The 17,965-nt window shown below is 37.1% G+C and overlaps 1 long non-coding RNA gene across 1 annotated transcript in view; it reads left to right on the top strand.

Moving 5' to 3' along the window:
- LOC121941289 (uncharacterized) overlaps window positions 1-11,488 on the top strand; it is a 32,877-nt gene extending 21,389 nt beyond the window's left edge. Inside the window, exons 3-4 of the long non-coding RNA XR_006105736.2 lie at window positions 3,609-3,748; window positions 6,745-11,488. This is a non-coding gene — a long non-coding RNA (uncharacterized LOC121941289). The remainder of the gene's footprint in view (window positions 1-3,608; window positions 3,749-6,744) is intronic.
- Window positions 11,489-17,965: the final 6,477 nt, after the last annotated feature.

The following is a 17,965-nucleotide window of genomic DNA, read 5'->3' on the forward strand; positions in this document are numbered from 1 at the left end:
CTCTGCAGTCAGCACAGAGAAAAACATCACCAGTATCACTAGATAAAGTGTTTGCATCAGTTTTGCAGGACTTCAGGCACACTGCTTATTCGTTCCTCTGGTGCAACACAGCGCAGTTTGAAAACTCATTCTAACCAAGAAATTATTGTTTTTCTGGGGAAGGATACAGTATGTCTTAGTGAGTAAACACATCTAACTGGCTTACACACACACACTTTATTTTCTGACACATTTGGAAACAAACTGTAATTTTTACAAGACTTCCTTTATTTTGTATAAAAAACACAGCACAAAAACTGCAAGGCCAGGCAATCCCACAACAAGGGCTTTTCAAGCTCCCGATCCTGATTAATTGCATCTTCTCGTTAACACATAAACACCCTGTGTACCATCAAGCCCTCAAATGTCCATTAATTTGCAACTTCTGTTTTTTCCATTCGTGTGAATTGGCTCATTTAGCCGGCAGAGAGAACACAGATCTTTTATTGTTGCATTTTGTTTTGAGGGGGCCTAAACATGTGGGTGGTCCTGGGTTGTTTTTTTTTCTTCTTTTTTTGTTAATGTACTGTGCAGCACATGGATCTGTTAATGAGAGCATAAATTGGTGACGCCGTGCCGGGACCTTAATGACTGAGGTGCCCTCCCTGGTCTCTGCAAGTCTGCTTACTGGGGCAGAGAAAGAGAGAGGGATGGGAGTAGAGGAAAGCAAAAACAATGAAAGAGAAACAGAGGGGTGGGAGAGAAATTATGCAGGAGGTGGTAAAAAAAAAAAACATTGTTGAAAGAACATAGAAAAGAGCAGTAGCTGAAGGATACGTTACCTCAGCAAGACAGAAACAGTAAATTGAATGTATATTCTGGCAGAGGCAGGCAATCGAACAGAGTTGGAACTTTAGAAACAGAAGCGAGGGGGGTAGTTCTTAGCGGCATAAAAGGTTTAATTTCTCCTTCAGCTGTGGCGAGCAGCTTTCCTGTGCGGCCCTGTTTCGCTGTATTTAACATCAAAGTGAAGTATGAACAATTGAGGCAATTTTTCATCTGGCCAAGGTCAATCATTGTTCTTTTCTCTGTGAATGTAGATCCGGCTGAAAGGAATTCAGAGGAACTATATTTCACTTGCAAGTAGATGTTAGCAAGCCACCTTTCAGTAACCTTTTGGTGAGATTTTTCTTCTTTCTGTGTGTGTTTTCATTTTGCAACTAGGTTTTCAGACTGCACATATAATTTCTAGGAATTTTCAGCTCCATTTATTAGGACTGTGGTGTTATTTTTCTAGCGTGGGTTTCATTAGAGCCATGTCTAGACTGCTTTAAATAATACATGGGACTCGGTGCATAGAATATGAGATAAAAAAACAGCCTGATGTGAGCGTAAAATACTACATATAATAACATGTCAAGTTTGAAGTTGGCCTTAGAAATGTGTAGTTTAAGATCAAAGGTCAGGTCCTGGATCACATTTAAGGTTCAAAACTCCACTGTTTATAATGTTTACACAAACCAAAAATGTAACTGGTTAGGACATGCATGCATGCTCAAACACAGCACATTTAGACTTTTAGGTATCTTTAGTTAGAGGCACTTATATATGCCACATCTAACTATGACCACTCGCTTGCATTTTTGCCAACAACTAAATGGTCCACGGAGCACAGAAGTAATAAGGACTTTTTAAAACCACCAACAGCATGGTGTTCTAAGAAATCATTGGGTTAGGCAAAAGAAAAAAAAAACAACAAAAAAAGCAAAACTCTGATAAACATTGTCCTCCACAGGAACTTTAATGTGCTTATTGACTACAAATGAACCTGGAGCTTTCAGAATACACAGTGTGACTCATTATTAGTAACAATGGGAGACCAAATGGCACTCAAATTAAAGAAAGCATCAGGGGATGCAGAGAATAACCATGATGGAAAAAGTGTCATGTGATTCAATAATACTACTACTACTACTACGTAGTGATAATGATAATAATATTAAGTGCATATTCTCATTTATTTATTGTCAGATAATGTCATTCATGTCCACACATAAGACACTCATGGTTTTAATGCTTTCCTTATGCTCCAGAAGGGTTGTTCGCTGTTCTCTGAATTAAATTATCTGAAGTGTAAATTATACCATGATATACTACCATTCACTTTAGAGCTACAATGTTAAGCTGGTCAGTCAATTATCATAAAATGAATCTGCAATAAAAAATTGTGACTTAAATTTTCATCCCTTTCTGACTATAGACCAAACAATTCATTGAATAACCAAGGAAATAATTTGCAGCCCCAGTTCACTTACTTTTACCTCTTTCTCAGTTAGGCAAGATTATTGTAGAGAGTGTGCAATGTTAGCCTTTCAAAGACTGGAAAGACTTACACACATGGACTATGTTTTTACCTTGCCCACACTTATACCCTTAGAACACTTTTTTGAGATATCATTGAAAAGTAGAAAGCAAAAAGACAGCGTAGCATTGCAATATTTTGTGTGTAAATATTGTATCAACACAAGCATGCCAAGTTTTGATATTTGAAAAAAATAAATTATTAGTATGGTAAATATATTAAACTTTTTGCCTACTGGAATAATAAAATCAATGTTTTTTTAAGTCCCTTAGATTCATTTGTTGCAATAAAAATGATTGAAGTTAGATGAGCAGAGTGAAAACTGTCTTTTATTAGACTAAAAAAAGTTTTCCTTGTGGGGGCATATTTTGCAGCTGAAAAAAGATGTGTGTGTGTGTTAATTGTAATACTCAGCATAATGCAAAACATTTAAAACCACAATAATATTGTACCATGACACACCCACCGCTATTGAAAAGAAGTTAATGGCATGTTTGTCAGTTGTAATTATGTTTGTTTACTCAATGTCTTTTTTCAAACAAAGTAGATCATGTATAGGTCTAACTGAATACCATCTGGTCAATTTAAGATGCTATAATCAGAAATTCTTTTTGATAATTCATTCTGTCTCAGTGTGCATCATTCCCAGTCTCATAGAGCTATGGGCATGTCAGACACCCAGTTTTATTTCCAGCCAGTGCTTTTATTATCTCAAAATTCTTTATTGTGTTCAGGGCTGCCACATAAAAGCAGCATTAGTGACATTTCGGCTTTATTAGAAAAGACATAATTGCAGCACACAATAGCACGAATGTTTTATCAAGATCTGATTTTGCAAACTGCAAAGTGGCTTTGGAGGCCGATTCCATATGTTTGTGTTAGCGGGGCTCTTATTCATGAGGCATTACAGTATTTTTTCTTTAAACCACCTAACCTACTTCCAAACATCTTTTCTTTTTTTTTTTTTTTTTTAAAGATGAATCACGTGTTAATGTACACACACAGCGGCTGCTTGTCATTGTTTCTAAAGACCACCCAGAGTGTAAATAGGAATTGGGCTGTGAGTGGGCTTGTTGTACATACGACATCAAAGTGCAGACTTATTACAGCTAATACTGTTCCACACATCAGTCGGTGTTGCTGAATAATTTACGTGCACATCACAGCAGGAGTGTATGTGTGTGTATGACATTTTAATAACACGGTTTACCAAACAAGACCTGAATTTATTGTGTGCTTTCTTCTCCTCTGTTTTTTTTTTGTCCAGGTCCAGACATGAATGAGGCACACAGTAACACACACACATGTCCAATGGCACCTAGAGTCTGTCTGCGGTCTACCTCCATCCTGCCATACACACGCACACACACATGCGATGTGTGTGTGTGTGTGTGTGTGTCTGTTACGGTAAGAATCAGAGACCACTGAATTAGGGGGACAATAATGGTGTGAATGTGAGAAAACAAACTCATTATCCAGTGTTATTTTCTCTTCTGAGTAATTTAAAGACAAATTGATTACTTGTATGCTTAAATGCTCTAAATTCAGTAATTAAGTTAAAGAAAATAAATTAATTGTACACGGTAATTTAACTTCTGAAAAGTAGTTTGTTAATACTAATATAAAAAGAATGTGTTTTTAAAAATGGATGTCTCATTTTGGAACAAATCTTAATTTATGCAATGTTATTTCAAATTGAATTGTGTCTGCTGTCATGCATGCCATTTGTAGTGTGCCTGCATGTGTGCATGAACAAAGCCTGCTTCATTTTTTTTTCTATTTCCATCCGTCAAAACCAATCTCCACAAGTCAAGTTTAACAGCTGCACCACATATCCCACAAACCCCCACATCCATCCCCCCTTACCCACCCTGTGCCCCTCCCAGACTTCCCAGCATCCTGCTTCGCCCTTCATCCACAAGAGAAAAAAAACATGCATGCTGAAATTACAGTGTGTGAGGCGGCATTGTGGGAAACCCTTCCCTCCCTCTCCACTCGCAGTATTTGCCCTTCCTTTTTGTCCCTCCTTATCTTTTTCTCATTCCGCTACTGTTTTGGATGGGTTCGGGCAGGGTTTATTTTGACGTTCATTAAACTGTCAAATGGCTGCCCGCACTTAATTTGCAACTATAGTTAACAGTGACTGAAGTTCAGACTGAGGTTAACAAGGTATTAATGCACTTCTAAATAAGATTGGCCTCTTGTATAGTTGATTAGGCTTTTAGTTTTTGGTCTCCACAAATTACATTTGGGCTGATAATTGTGTGTTTCTCATGAGCAGGGAACCTCTATGTTTGTGTTGTGAACGCAATAAATTAAATAATAAATAAAATCAATTTACATTGATTTGTCCAGTATGTTTCCAGGTTATCATACAGAGGTGTACAAAAAAACAGACAAACAAAAACAAAACCCAACAACAACACAAAACAAAACCTACTACAGTGACTAAAATAGAAGAAAAGAGAAGTTAACACATCTGTCTTATACCAGTCTTAGATCGGTTTGTTAAGGGTGATCTCACGGCCTAAATTTTGTTTAACTTTACAAATCAGTGCTTTTAAGTTTGGCTATTATTAATAAGTAGTACACAGTGGTATTTTATTATGTATTTTATTTTAACCCCTGATGTCTGGCCGGTCTTTCCCAGAGAAAGTTTGTCCGGATTGGCAGTTGTTTTTATGTAATACATACAGAAAGACTTTGGTAGTTATCATGGGCAATCGGTGCCAAGGAATATAAAACGGAGGTCCTTGGGGGAAAAAAATATTACATCATAGTAGTGCAGACATGAGCAAAATAAATTTATGAATACATAAATAAAAGAACAGTGCTGCTTGTATGAAAGCTACCTAAATCAGGAAGCAGCTCCATCCTCATAGTTTCTAGCTTCAGGTTAACTGATGGCACCGCCCTCGCAGCAACCGTGTTACTAACCAGTTGTAATGACACACTTCATCAATTCAGCTTTGCCTGCGCGAGGCTAGCTTGGTTAACAGTCGGCCGAGGTACAGCATGAGAGAGTGTGTGTGTGTGTGTGTGTGTGCCAGCTATTAAAGCACTTGAGAATCAGAGAGGAAAGGACTTGCACTGCTAATGGATGTGTCTATTGATGTTCCCATTTAGCAGCACACTGTAAACGATAGGGCAATGATTGTGCTGAAGATGGAAGAAGGTGGAGAGCGGTTTGGCTGGGCGATGATAATGACAAGGAAGGTTATTATTTGGCGCCCTGTGGAGTCTCTGCTGTGTGTGTGTGTGTGTGTGTGTGTGTGTGTGTGTGTGAGAGAGAGAGAGAGAGAGGCACTTTTCCTCCATCTCTCTCGCTCCTGTCGCTCTCCCAGCCTATTGGCTATTATTCACTTCTCTCTTTTTCTCCCCAGTCTGCTCCTCTCTCATGACATTACTCACTGCTGCTAGTCTACATCAAATTGTGGCTGTCTCTCTCACACACATTCATTCCCATTTCTCTTTTCTCAGTGGTCTTCCCTTTTTAAAAAAACAACCAAAAAAAACCCCAAACAAAAATGCAAAGTACAGGTATATTTTGTAATGGTAGATAAAATTGCAGAAAAGAAGCCAGAGACAGACAGAATAATGCAGCAGAGGTGGAAAAATAGTTTCTTGTTATGATTTATTTTAGAATAGCAGGTTGCCCTTGAAATATTGATTTACTCACCAGAAGATATTTTTTCCCAGCTGTGTGTGTGTGTCCTGTCAGTTTCAATCAACGTGTGTGTGATGAATATGAATACAGTCAGCCTGCCTGCAGGTCTGGCAGGAGACCACCTCCAGCTGGACTCAGACCCCTACTCAAGTGTGTCCGTGTGTGTGTTTCGTGAGTGTGGTTGTACACGTCAGCCTGCATCTGTCAGCGCTGTAACAACCTGAGGATGAAATAACAAAAAATATACAACATAATACGCCGCTTGGCACACGATGCACCCAGACCCTTTTGAATGCAGAGGAAAGCATCCAGTTTCAGCACAAGTGGGAATCGAACCCCTTCTTCTGCTAATTTAGATGTGCAAAGAAATTCAGATGTATTGAAATTAGATGGAAATGCATGTTTCAAACAGGTATAGCTAGTTTGGGTAAATTCTTGCAATGCAAGAAGGTTTTATGTCTGTGTTTTAGTGCATGTGCAGTCCTGCTCTCCTCATTTCCTTTTTCTCAATTACTGTAATCAGCCCCCTTTTTTCTGGTCCAGCTTGTCAGCCCTTGTGCGTGTGTTTCTTGTTGGCAACAAATTGCTTGCTAGAAAAGAGTTTAAATTTGCAAATATCTTGTCAGTGTAGTAAAAGTCCAGTCATCTTCTCTCTCTCTCTCTCTCTCTCTCTCTCTCTCTCTCTCTCTCTCTCTCTCTCTCTCTCTCTCTGTCGCGTGTGTGTCTGTAATCGCAGGGCAGCAGATAAAGAGGGAGACGCCATTCCAGCTGTGAGGAGACAGAAGAAGTCAACATAACACACTCACACAAACACACATACGCACGCACACACAGAGCCGGAGGCGCGTGAGCAGGTGAGCATTAAGTCAGGCAGCTAAACAGATCACGTCGCGGTATGATATCTGCAGACAGGCAGACAGAGGAGGCCGGTCTGTACCTGCAGGCAGAGAGCAACAACTCACAGCACCCTCGCCAGGAATTTCCTCCCCCTCCTGAGAGAGAGGGGGAGAGGGAGAAGGAGTGAAGGAGAGACAGACATAAACTGGGGTTTCCACTGAAGTGTTTTTAGGCAAGCCAAAAAGTTACAGCCTGGTTAGAAACTAAGTGGCAAATTTTCTTTTCTGAGATACCTTCAGTGTGACAAAATATTTTATTAGAGGCAATAGAGACACATTTATAGAATTTAATGTGATAATGGCAGGCCTGTATTTCAGCACAGCAGCCGATGAAAAGATAAAGAAGCCTTTCAGAAGTGCATTAAAAACTTTAAACTGTTTTTTCAAAAACTTTAAATTTCACCAAAATTAGATAATAATAAAGGATATTAATATCCTTCCTTAAATCATCACTGTTGATTGTAAAATTTTCAGTAGTGTTTTATTTTATTTTTTTTAATTGAGATTTAGATTTTAGATTTCACCTCATTTGTAGTGATTTTAATGTTTTTTTAATCTTTCTTTTATCTTTTCTTTTAGCATGTAGTATTTTTTTAGTTTCCACCTACAAGATGATTGTGAGTTGTAGGAATGGAGGAAAAGGACTAAGAAGTAGGACAAAAAATGTCCCAATATGACCTATTCTGTGCTTGGCTGCATTTTTAACAGTCTCCCATCATCTCACTTGATGAAAGGATATCCTTCAACAAAAAGGAAACGCACATTCACACGCTACTGTAATACCGAGTACAGATGGCTCTTTTGTTAATTTGGAGTAATCCGATCACCTCCTGAATGATTTGTCATTCTGGAATTACTAGGGCGTTTTGACAGTGTCCACAGCACTAATACTAACAGTATCCGTTACACAAACTTGTTCTGCTAGTTTGCTATTGTTAGCGCTGCTTAGAGCAACTTTGACATTTTTATTTTTTACAGCTTTCTTTCATTCACAATCTGCTCAGCATATGTGGCCTTGTTCTGTGGCATCCGGTATCAAATCCATAAGTAATTCCCCTTTGGGAGATGCCTATTACAGCTTCTGCTGAGCAGCTTCACTGACCCAACTCTGGGTTATGTTGTTGCTCAAGACAATCTCAACAGTAGTTGAGTTTAGGTCACATCTCCAGCACAGATTATCCTTTGCACACTAATATACTGCCCCTTAAAGTCACAACTTCTTTTCCATCTACGCCTGAATTGAAGTTGTTTCACCTGTTAGGCAGATCGTCCATGTTTTGTGATCCTTAGCTGATTTTTTCCCCTGGCGTTTTTCAGAGCTCTTTATATTTAGCCACAAAAACGCCTCCTGAAAATTTCACAAGTCACATCTCTCATCACACAAACTACCACATCCACTTATCTAAAAATGATTCAGTGGTTAAATGTCAGAGCTGTCCATGCCATTAAGGCCAACATGTTTGAAGGAAGGACACCCTTGCCTGCCCTCCCCCTCCTCCTCCTCCTCCTCCTTCTGTCTCTTCTGATTCCTCTCGCTCTCTCCCTTCCCCTTCCTCTCTCCCCTCAGCTTTCTCATCATTTACCTCCCCCCACCCAACCCAGGCTGGTTTGAGGGCTGATGTGCAGACCTTGTCATTCAGATTAGGGCCACATTGTCAGCTCAGGGCCCTTCTCTCTCTAGTTGCGTGTCCTGGATCTTTCTTCCTACTGTCACCCTCGTCCTGCGGCCAGAGAAGACCTTATAAAGCGACATTCCTTCTCATCCACTTCTGTCAATTCCAACGCTGTCACTCAAATCACTGTTCGGGAGAGAGGAGAGAGGCCGAGTTAGTGGTGTCCCTCGCAGCAAGGACTGTGCTTTTTGGTCCGAGCTTGGGTGATGTGTCAACAGCCAACAAACTAAATTTTGATTGAGGTATTTTGAGTTGTGATTATTTTTTTGTTTTTTGCTCACAAATGACAGGCTTTTCAGAGGGCTGAGATATACAAGGAATGACAACAAATAAGCAGCTTTTGTGATCTAAAGGAGAAAAAATAAGCAGCACACTCTTTGCTGTCAGGCATGTAGTAGAAATCCAAGCCTTAAAAAAAAAAAAAAAAACTTCAGATGATAAAACTGTTTTGCTTTACAGTAAAGACTCAGTGTTATTTTTAACTCTTGTATTTTCTGTGTGCAGTGAGGATTTGGCAGGACATGAGATATCCACCACATCATCTTAGTCACTCCTTATCCTGCTGTAAAGAGCTGCAGCACCATATGTATCATCTGACCACATCTTGACTCACTGCCACAGTTTTATTGTCAGGTCGTATCTAATTGCTACAGCAGCTCTGTGGCATTTGATTTTCCTGCTTCTCACAAACTCTGCGCTTCATATTCTCATAATGAGCAACGATGAGTCAGCAGTGTATAATAAAACCATTGAACAAGATGGCGGACAGTTTCTTTACTGGTATCTGTGCAAGAAGAAAAAAAACAAAAAAAAGTCTATAGCGCCACATCATAGCAAAACAAAATAGGCTATTGATCTGGGTGAGTCGACAGTTTCGTACCCAATGTCTTTCTCATCTTCCACCTTGCGTGAAGCCCTCAAGTCATGCTGGTGCCTCTCTAGAGACTGCGCTGCCGTGCTTTAATACAGCACATGGTGACTAGCTCCAGCCTCCGCCCAGGTGCTGTGTTTACTAAAGCCCGCTATGAGTCAGGAGTTTCAAGATGACTTCCCTTTTCAAACTGCTACTTGCATTGAGGTAAAATCCTATACGCTGATGCTGTCTTTGGTGTCATAATGAAGAAGTGTCATGGAAGATAATAGTCCATACAGCACTCAATGCCATTGCAAGGATTTAAGAAGAAGTGGGGCAAAGCTAGTTCTACTTATTTGGTTTTATTTTTTATTTTTTTTTTTTGCAAGGGCTTTGGTAGAAGAAAGCACAGGGGATAGACATTCTTTTAATATTAATCTGATAATACATTGCACTTTACATATATTGCAGCATGTTTGTTCATGTATATGAATCCTTATTCATGTCTCTTGTCCTTAGGTACAGTGTGTGAATGGCGAAAACCGAGAATGCAGACAAAAAGCAGAATTAGGTATTAGGTGCAATGTATGCGTGCATCTATCTATCTATCTATCTATCTATCTTTCTGTCTGTCTGTCTGTCTGTCTGTCTGTCTGTCTGTCTCTCTCTATATGTATATATATATATGTATATATATATGTAAACCCTGGATGTACCAGCACTGATGTAAAAAGATACAGAATGATATTCCTTTTATACTTTTGTAGTTATCTGATGAGCCTCAGATAGCATCATCAAAGTATGGTAAAACACTCATGACTTTTTCAGTGTCCTTCCCGCTCACAGAATGAAAGAGCGATTTACTGAGAGAGGGTTAGTGTTAGAAGCCTTTCCACCCACAGAGAAGACTTGCTCCCCCTGCATCTCTAAGCAGACTGTCATCCCCGGTCACCATCAGGTCTGTGCTCGCCCGAGTGAACATTCAACGCTGTCGGTGAGTTTGAGCTAAATTGAAAAAACCATCGACCGTTGATTGTACCCTGTGGCCAGCCTTTGTCACTCAGCATCTCAAAAAAAGAAGAAGAAGGAAAAAAAAGAGGTGAAACATGCAGACACCTGCACACAGGCCTGGCCAGTGGAAAAATTACACAGAGAGCACTGCATCCATCCATCCTCCACAAACAAACAAACAAAAAATATTTTCAGCTTCCAAACCCCAGCAAAGGTCACAATCAACATTCATTGCTGTCGGTGGGTTTAACTGTGTGGAAGAGCTCACTGAACGATGAATGCAACTGTGTCCCAGATTTCATCCAAACGTCATAAGGAATAGCATCATGATATGCTGATGATGGCATTATTTATTTCTCCGCCTGCCCCTCCACCCCCACCCCCTGTGCCTCCTACCAACAACAGCCACACACAGGCGGTATGAACTGACAGGCAGTTCAGATTGCATCTCGATCAGGCATGCTGAGGCGTAGGGGTCCGAGTCTCACTACAGAGGAGGAGGAAGAAGAAAAGGAGATCCAAGAGATAGTTTGAAGAAATGACCTTTAAAGAAAAATGTGGCTTGCATTGCATCTACAGTCTGATAAATGATTTAGTTGTTGTAAATATTACATGAAAAATAAACAGAAAGAATGTTGAATATGAATAGATGCATTTCAAAATGTTAAGTGACCTTTTTTAGATAAAAAAAAAAAAGTTAGTCATTAAAGGTCCTAATTTTATCAACAAAAATATTCAAGATAAAAACATCAACTAAACCACTCAAATGTAAGTATCAATGCTGTTTTTTATGTAAAGTGTAGGTTAGTAGAACAGGCACTTTAGCGGCTTCTAAGTCTTAGACCTGTAATTTTAAAATGAGCTGTTTATATAACATGGGATAAAATATGAACTTGCTTTTCATTCATGTTTAACATGTTTTTCTGCCTGACAACCTCTCCAAGAACCATTAAATTATAGTACTTAGCTTACTTAGTATTTGTTAAAATATCACACAGTGGGTTTTTTGTGTGTTTTATCAAATAAAATCACCAGTTTGGTCCTTAACCATGTGGTGGGTCTTTCTTTGTTGCAGTATTTGGTTTGGTTTAAGGAGTTGTGAAAGTGATGGGGTTGGATGTAAAAAAGACAAAACCCTGTTCTTTAAACATTCAGAGAAGTAGAAACAATCTGCTGCTGATTAATGCTGCTCAACACTGATCTAATGCTTATTTATAGTATTCATTGGTACTACTGACTATTGCTGAGCTTCTTTTTTTTTCAGTAACAGTTGGATAATTACTTTGGACTTTTTATGTCATATTAATATATTGGCTCTCACTTCAAATTTTCCTGATAGAACAAATTTAAAATTCTGAATTTAGAAAAAGTCTTATATGCTATTTAAATTGATTATTCAAATTTACAGTATGTCTTTATATAAATTATTACTAACTAGAGGATAATGTGATTAATAAATAAATACACTAAATGACCGAAGTACTTCATTGCAACATTTTTTTTCTGTAAGGATTGTGTAAACAACAAAATGAAAAGAACATGCAAGTGGCAATGACAGCAACCCCGCAAAATGTTTGTTTTTTTTTCTTCTTAGTGTTAATCTTGCCTCCTTATTGCCTGAATTGATTTAGGCCTGAGAGTCTGTAGACCAGAGTTCTTTAAAATGATAAGATTAAAATGTTTCCTTATCATGTAGGGTTCAATTACATAAGTAAAATATATATTTTGTTTTTTGGTTATAGCCAGCTGCTTATTCAGCTTGCCCAACTAAGAACACTAAATGCAATTTGAGATATTGCATAGTTCCAGTAAATAAATTTCAACCATTTGTATTTTTGCAAGCAAATTTACTATGTGTGTTTGTGTGTGTGTATTTGTGCTACGAATGATTACAGTAATGGTAAAGTTTGTGCCTTGAAGTTTATCTGCTGATAAAGTTTGGCTCAGTCTGTAAGAGATTGAAGCGTGCCGATAAAACACCTGTACATAATGAGGTACTGACTGACTTTCAGAGTCTGCTAGGAGAGTTATATGGTTGTTTCTGCAGGCTTCTGTTCTGTTCTTTTCAGGAAAGTACCTGCACAGAATTTGAAATGAAAGACTGAACAGAGCTAATTCTGTATCATAACCACTGCTTGACCAGCAGAAATGAGGAGTAGTTCTAGTTCAAATGGAAAATTCCCCTTGACGTGGTCTTTTAGTTTCATTTACGCATCATTGGTCATAACTGTGTGTGTAAGCTTTCAAAATAACCCTGCATCATGATACTGCAGACATACAGCATCCTTTTTTTAAAAAAAATAATATCTTACTGCCATTATATGATTTATGTTTTTACACAATATGTATTCTGCATATTTAGGATCATTATCTCAAGTCCAATTTGTGTTTGGAAGAGCAAATATTCAGATATGCAGGCCTGCTCAGTCAGGTAATATATTGTCTCACTAAGCCACGGGGCTGACAGTTAACACGAATATATTCAAGAGGACACTTATTGTATAAACCACAATGATGCTTGTAAGAAAATATTGGCTAACTGCTAGCAAGAAGCTGTAGATCTATGAAACTGAATGAGTCATGATAACTGTAACTGAAGACCATTATTACCAAATTACGTGCTCATTTAAACAAGAGAGAAAATCAACTCATCTTTGCAAAGCAAAGAGCACACTAAAGCGTAAAGTATGTGTGTGTGTGTGTGTGTGTGTGCGTGCGTGCGTGCGTGCGTGCGTGCGTGCGTGCGTGCGTGTGTGTGTGTGTGTGTGTGTGTTTTGGCAAAATGGCAACATTTACAGAGATTGTTTTCCAGAACTTTACAGATGTTTGTTGTGAAATTAAATTCAGTTTTTGAATATCTTATCAAAGAAACGTATACGACTCAGACAATTAGACACATATAGCTGTTTGCAATATTAAAACCAAACACAAATGTTAATTGTTTTTTTATTCACTGACAGTAAGAAAAACATTTGATGTGACTTATGATCTTATGACCTTCAGAATATTTTGTTCTGTAGCTAAAAGATCTGTAATGCATCTCATTTCTATTAATTTATACACAAATTGTGCTACTATGTGAAATGTGTCAAAAGTCATCCTGGAAAATGTAAAGATTCAGATCACCTGCAGAATGGCAAGAGCATTTGAACTTTTTAAAATGATGAATGAGATCTTTTCAAGCAAGGACTATTTACATCAAAGATTTAATTTTGATTTGAATATCTGTACTGTCTGTATTATACACTAATATTCAGACACTAAAACCACAAAAGATCTTTTTTTTTTCTAGTTTCACTGGAACCTTCTGGGATGTGTTCCAGCACTGGATAACTAATAATGTCCAAAACTGGAGAAGAAAAAGGCTAAATTTGGAATTAATAATTAGATCATTTTTGCAAAATGTTTAAATTGCAAGTGTCGCTTTCTCAAGATCACACCCATATTTTTTGCTTTCCAAAAGTAATTAAAATATTTAAAAGAACATCAAAACACTGTAAAATGACAAAGGCCATGAATCTTAATTAATTTCTATGTACCCTAGTTTCTTGATGAACGTGTAGTTTTTTCTTTTTTTCTTTTCTTTCTTCTTGGGTTTATGTTTTATGATTTACTTTTTGGTTGACTGGTTGCTTGTGGCTGCTGCTCTTGATCCATTCAAAAATGTGAACATGGCTATGGTGTGCCTTTTTTTTTTAACTTATCTTATTTGATGCTCAAACAAAAAAAGTTTTCTGACAATCACTTCATCCCCGCCCACTAGGCAATGAAGTAGCACATGATAAGTCAGAAGCAGAAGGCAGAGAGAGGGAGGTCACACAACTTAAAAATTCACAACAATTTAACCTTTGGTGGAACAATCCAGAAAATAATAATAATAAAAAGCAATCTGTTTCTGCTTGATGCTTCTCCAAGGCTTAATATAAACTTTTGAAAAAGAAAAACTAAAAACAGCAATTTTTCTGACATGTCATATTTAGATATTTTTTCGAAATACTACACTATGGCGTTTTTGGCCATTTTTTCAACATGCTAATTTATGAAGTTTTTGGAGTGTTTTTGCCTTAATTCCCACTTTGTATACTACAACAGGTCTCTACAAACTATTATATGTCGTTTTCGGCCATTTTTATGACATGTCAAATTTTGACATTTTTGACATACTATACAATTGCGTTTTTGGCCATTTTGTCAACATGCTAATTTATGATGTTTTTGGACTTTTTTGGCCTTCATTATCACTTTGTATACTATGACAGGTCTCTACAAGCCAAACTATGTCATTTTCAGCCATTTTTATGACATGTCAAATTTTGACATGTTTCGACATACTATACTATGGCATTTTGGTCATTCTTTCAACATGCTAAATTAAGAAGTTTTTGTAGAGTCCTTTTATACTATACAGAGTGGTAATAAAGGCCAAAAAAGTACAAACTATAATATGTCATTTTCAGCCATTTTTATGACATGTCAAATTTTGACATTTTTCGACATACTGCTGCCATTATTTCAACATGTTAAATTATAAAGTTTTTGCACTTTTTTGGCCTTCATTACCAATTTGTATATTACGACATGTCTCTACAAGCTATAATATATCTTTTTAAGCCATTTTTATCACGTCAAATTTCAACATTTTTCGACATACTATACTATGGAGTTTTCTACGATTTTTTAACATGCTAAATTATGAAGTTTTTTTTTTACTTTGTCTTCATACTGCTGCCATTATTTCAACATGTTAAATTATAAAGTTTTTGCACTTTTTTGGCCTTCATTCCCACTTTGTACAGTATGAGAGGTCTCTAAAAGCTATAATATGTCGTTTTCTGCCATTTTTATGACGTCAAATTTTGACATATTTCGATATTATACTATGGCCTTTTTTGCTATTTTTTCAACATGCAACATTTTTTCAACATTCAAATTTTGACATTTTTCATCATACTATACTAGGGTGTTTTTGGCCAATTTTTTAACATGCTAAATTATGAAGGTTTGGGGTTTTGGGGGCCTTTATTCCTACTTTGTATACTATGACAGGTCTCGACAATGTATAATATGTCGTTTTCAGCCATTTTTATGACATGTCAAACTTTGACATTGTTCGACATACTACACTATGGCTTTTTGGACATTTTTTCAACATGCTAATTTCTGAATTTTTGGGACTTTTTTGGCCTTTATTCCGACTTTGTATACTATGACAGGTCTTCGAGCTGTAATATATTGTTTATAGCCATTTTTATGACGTCAAATTCTGACATTTTTTGACATACTGTACTATGTTGTTTTTCGACATTTTTTCAACAGGCTAATTCATGAAGTTTTTGGACTTTTGTGGCCTTCATTACCACTTTGTATACTATCGCAGGTCTCTACGAGCTATAATATGTCGTTTTCAGCCATTTCTATGACATGTCATATTTTGACGTTTTTCGACATACTATACTATGGTGTTTTTGGCCATTTAGTCAACATGCTAAAACATAAAGTTTTTGGATGTTTTTGGTCTTTATTCCCACTTTGTATACTATGACAGGTCTCTACAATCTATAATATATTGTTTTCAGCCATTTTCAGGACAGGTAAAATTTTGACATTTTTCGACATAGTATACTATGGCGTTTTTGGCCATTTTTTCAAAATGCTAATTTAAGAAGTTTTTGGAGTTTTTTGGCCTTTATTACCACTTTGTATACTATAACAGGTCTCTACAAACTATAATACATCCTTTTCAGCCATTTTCATGACATGTCAAATTTTGACATTTTTCGACATACTATACTATGGCGTTTTTGGCCATTTTTTCAACATGCTAATTTATGAAGTTTTTGGAGTTTTTGGCCTTTATTCCCACTTTGAATACTATGACAGGTCTCTACAAGCTATAATATGTCATTTTCAGCCATTTTTATGACATGCCAAATTTTGATATTTTTCGACAAATCATACTATGGTGTTTTGGGCCATTTTTTCAACATGCTAATTTATGAAGTTTTGACTTTTTTGGCCTACCGGGACCCTTTTTAACGGGTAGATAGCCCAGACAAGCCCCCACGTAAGTTATAAACCTAGCTCACAATGGAGAAAAGGGAAGTAACACACATACAATCGTTGGAGGGGATTGTGAATTAAGGTGTATTTATTAAAAAAAAGAACATGTTGATATTAAGTGGAAAACGAATAAGAGCCACCAGGTGCTGTCAAAACAATGAAATAAATATAACAAAAAGAGGATTCTTTAAACGAAACTGGAGCTGACTATCTAAAATTAAAGATTACAGAAACTTAAATATCTCTAAAACAAAACCTAACTAACTAATCTAGTGAATCAGTGAAAAACAGAAAGACAAATAACCAGCTGTCCTGAATCTTGTTAAACTAAACAGAGAAAAAACCTATGGTGAGTGCAATACGAAATCAGTATGGTTCTTTTACACTGGCCCAAATCTCGGACGCGCACAGAAATCAAGTTCTCTTACAATTTACACAAAACTAAAGCAACAAGGTAACAATGAGGAGGTACGGGTGGTGTCTACCCCCATTAGTTGAGCACACCAGACTTTTATAATCGCCGTCCCTCCCGGATTGGTGGAGCCCCGCACCGACCAACCACACCAATCACCAGCCACTTGAAAGGACATGCCCTCTGGAGACAGCTGTAACTCAATTTGCTGGTTGGACACACACACACACACACATATACATACATACACATACCGCGGCAGGAGGAAGTGGAGTTTACAGCTCAGGGATGCAACAATTACCTCTTTGTATATATGACAGGTCTCTACAAGCTATAATATGTTCTTTATAGCCATATTTATGACATGTCAAATTTTGACATTTTTCGACATACTTTACTATGGCGTTTTTGGCCATTTTTTCAACATGCTAATTTAGGAAGTTTTTGGAGTATTTTAGCCTTAATTCCCACTTTGTATACTATGACAGCTCTCTACAAGCTATAATATGTTGTTTTCAGCCATTTTTATGACATGTCAAATTTTGACATTTTTTTTCGACATACTATACTATGGCGTTTCTGGTGATTTTTGCTATATGCTAATTTATAAAGTTTTTGGACTTTTTTGAACTTTTTTCCCACTTTGTATACTATGACAGCTCTCTACAATGTATAATACATCGTTTTCAGCCATTTTCATGACATGTCAAATTTTCAAATTTTTCGACATACTATGCTATGGCGTTTTTGGCCATTTTTTCAACATGCTAAAACATAAAGTTTTTGGATGTTTTTGGCCTTAATTCCCACTTTGTATACTATGACACATCTCTACAAGCTATAATATGTTGTTTTCAGCCATTTTTATGACATGTCAAATTTTGACATTTTTCGACATACTATACTATGGCGTTTTTGGGCATTTTGTTCAACATGCTAATTTATAAAGTTTTTTGAGTTTTTTGGCCTCTATTCCCACTTTGTATACTATGAAAGGTCTCTACAAGCTATAATATGTTGTTTTCAGCCATTTTTATGACATGTCAAATTTT

This window comes from Plectropomus leopardus, chromosome 5 (genome assembly GCF_026936395.1).
Source record: "Plectropomus leopardus strain MGB_pleo_1.0 chromosome 5, ASM2693639v1, whole genome shotgun sequence".
NCBI lineage: Eukaryota > Metazoa > Chordata > Actinopteri > Perciformes > Serranidae > Plectropomus > Plectropomus leopardus.